This window comes from Parambassis ranga, unplaced genomic scaffold (assembly GCF_900634625.1).
Source record: "Parambassis ranga unplaced genomic scaffold, fParRan2.1 scaffold_31_arrow_ctg1, whole genome shotgun sequence".
Taxonomy (NCBI): Eukaryota; Metazoa; Chordata; class Actinopteri; family Ambassidae; genus Parambassis; species Parambassis ranga.
In genome coordinates this window covers 1,267,619-1,270,892 of record NW_021144801.1, presented here as the reverse complement: position 1 = coordinate 1,270,892, position 3,274 = coordinate 1,267,619, and the positions used below count along the sequence as shown (strand labels likewise).

The following is a 3,274-nucleotide window of genomic DNA, read 5'->3' as shown; positions in this document are numbered from 1 at the left end:
TGAACTCAAAACACCTGCAAAGGCCTTTAAATGGTCTCAGTCTAGTTCTGTAGGCTGCACAACCAGGAAGACTGCTGACTTGACAGTTGCCCAAAAGACGACCATTGACACCTTGCACAAGGAGGGCAAGACACAAAGAGGCTGGCTGTTCACAGAGCTCTGTCCAAGCACATTAACAGAGAGGGAAGGGGAGTACAAGCAAGAGGGAGTACAAAGTGTTCTGCCCAAACAGGGACTTGAACCCTGGACCCTCAGATTAAAAGTCTGATGCTTCCAATACTTCACTAGTACACTTCATGTAGTGCAGTGAGTCCTGATTGACTTGCAATTGACCCTTTATACAAGGGGGATTAGCTCAAATGGTAGAGCGCTCGCTTAGCATGCGAGAGGGAGCGGGATCGATGCCCGCATCCTCCAGCCTGCATTTTAACAGGGAGGGTGTAGCTGGATGGATGAGGATGGATGGATAATGTAGTGGACTCCCACCCAGCAGATCAAGTCCCAGAGGTTACAGCATCATTTATTAGCTGAGTTTCCCCTCAGGGAAGCTGCTGTTTACAAGCTGTTTACAGAGAGAAGCAAGAAAACAACAGTCAGCATCATCGTCCATAAAAACAGAGTGAGACAGAGAGTTTATGATTAGTGCTCCCCCTGCTGGTTAGGACATATGATGACATTTAAATGTACCAGTCAAAAGTCACTCAGTGGTTTGTCTTTGTTCAGACACATTCGAGTAGGGGTGAGAAGCCGTTTTTGTTTATTCGTTTTCTCCTGTTTTTTTGTTAGGAAGTCAGGGAAGTGACCTGTATTTTTGTTTGAATCTATTTTCTTTTGTTCAGGAAGGACAGGAGCTGAGAACCTTATTTGTTTTGTTTGTTATTTTGGCATTGCTCACCCTGAAGGTTTCTGTTGTCTCGGTTCGTTTATAAATAAATTTATATAAATTCCATTCGTCGTTGATATCTTTCATATATACCTTGGGAATTGGAACAGGAGGGAAGAGTCACTTTATGCTACAACTAGGTTTCCCCTAGGCCGGTTGTAACATTGTGAATGTGAGTCTTAAAGTTTGGTTAGAATTCAATATCTGTCTTGTGTCTACCTGAGCATTTGGTCCTCCAGGCCAGACTCAGTCGCAGTGAAATTGATGATTGTAACTTTAATACATTTCTGGAAAACAGAAAAAAATGTACATGCCAAAAGACACATTTTACATTAATCGAAGCCAGGATCACACACACTACAATTCTAATGAAACACTAATTAATTTATGAAGATTTAACTGTCATGTCACTCTGCATCATCAGTGCCTTTGTTTTTTCTGTCTAACAAAAACGCTCCTCAGACTTATTCGGCCGTTACAGTCACCATGCAACCCCTGGTTTGAATAAACACTGGAGTAAACCCTTGCATTCACAGGGTCCTTCTGCTCTCCTGGCTGGTGTTGAACAAAAGGGCATTGCACACAGGTGTAGCTGGCAGGTGATTTAATGTCTGCAGAAACATGGTTTGATGCCAGGCGTTCATTATACTGCCCAATATGTAGCTTCAATGGCAGAAGGATTCACAAAGGTTCTTGTGTGCGATACTGTTTTTATTCCAAACGTGTGCTTCTTGGAAAGCACATAAATACCTATTATAGTTGATAGCCGTTTGGGATTTTGTGAGCAAAGGTTTGTTGAATTTGTATTCCAAGACTCCATAGTGACCTAACTGTCTCTGGTGCACACTTGCTGATGCCAAGTGTATTACCTACAGCATTCAAGGAAACATGATCAGACATGGAAACACAATAAAGAAGCAGTGAAAATATCTTAATTTAGTGCAAATTTGCAATGCTGAACGAGCTGGTTGGTGTCCTTTCTACTGTATGAAGGGAAGCTTGGTATTGTTGCGTTAGGTATGCTGGGGCGGAGGCCAGTCTGTGACTTTGTCTCTGACTGTGTCTGAAAGGAGGTTCTATTTTCATAGAATACATATGTCCTCTGAATTAATTTACGCCACCTGATCCTGTGGGTCGATTATAAGAGGCCAGCGACGGTCTTTGGTTACCAGGATTCCATTCTCTGTAGATAGTGTCACAGGGCAACCCTTCAGTGTTCCACTGGAGGATGTCATATGGATCACTCAGAAAGTCGATCAGGCTGAAGGGGGAACTGATGGGTATGTTTAGCTTCTGACACTGCTTAATCCACTGGGGAACAAGAGTAAACAGGGTATATGGTATTAGCTGTTACTGCTTTTTCACAATATGTTTCTAAAAAAAAAAACTCTAGACCAGGCTCACATTGGCCATACCAGCTGCACACTTTATCACAGAGGCCCTAAAGGTTTTAAACCATCCCATCACACTGTACCTACCAGCTGTCTATGGTGGGAAGTGAAGGCTCCATAGTAGGCAATGCAGGCAGCTGCAATGCATACATTTCCCACAACACTGTTGATGTCCTGCTCAAGATTTGCAACATTTTTTTCCCAGCGTATCTGCTGTCCCCCAGAGCAGAAGTCAGTTTCCCTGCTCTGTCCAGTCGAGCCTGTGTCAGAGCCATTTTGTAGGTCCTTCATCTGATCCTCCACCTCCTTAAGTTGTTGTTGCTTTTCCCTTAGTGTTTTCTTGGTTGTATCCAGCTCTGCCTGCGTAGGTAAGGGTAGCGGGAGAAGAGTATGCAGACCAGTCACACAGAGCGGTGCATGGCAGATGAATAGCCAAAGTGACAAAGGAACAGACAGCAGACTGTGAAGAAATATTGCAAATGTGCATGTGTATCAGTAATAATAAACTGCGCTCTTTATGACTGACCTGTGCTTTAACCACGTTTTCTCTTTCTTTGGAGTAAAGATCCATAGCTATGACCCACATGCACAACGACCCGCAAGCTTTGGACGCCTTCTCCACCTAAAAGCAGCACATGATAAAGTATTACACCCAGCACACTGAAACAAACTGTGTCAAATTCCATCTATTTTTTCAGAATATATATCATTAAATCTACATAGCCTACAGTACAGTGGATAAAGGATGTAAATTACATTGCCATTCCAATACTGACATTAGAATAGAATAGAATCTGGCTTTTATCAGGTCAGAGGTGCTGCTGTCCTTAGTCTGAATTTATGACCATCTCGTACCAAGCGGAGCTCCAGAGAGCAGAAAAACAACTGATCTCATCTGCCACAGCCTGAACTGCAGAAAACAAAGTTATATGACACACTATGAAATTACTTCTTAATACATTCAGTATCCTCAAATTACTTTGATTTTCTATAAAACTTC

General features: G+C 42.6%; 1 non-coding gene across 1 annotated transcript; it reads left to right on the top strand.

The window, feature by feature from the left end:
* Nucleotides 1-344: 344 nt before the first annotated feature.
* On the top strand, nucleotides 345-417 carry trnaa-agc (transfer RNA alanine (anticodon AGC)). The gene has a single exon. It is a non-coding gene; the product is annotated as a tRNA-Ala (tRNA).
* The last annotated feature ends 2,857 nt before the right edge of the window (nucleotides 418-3,274 follow it).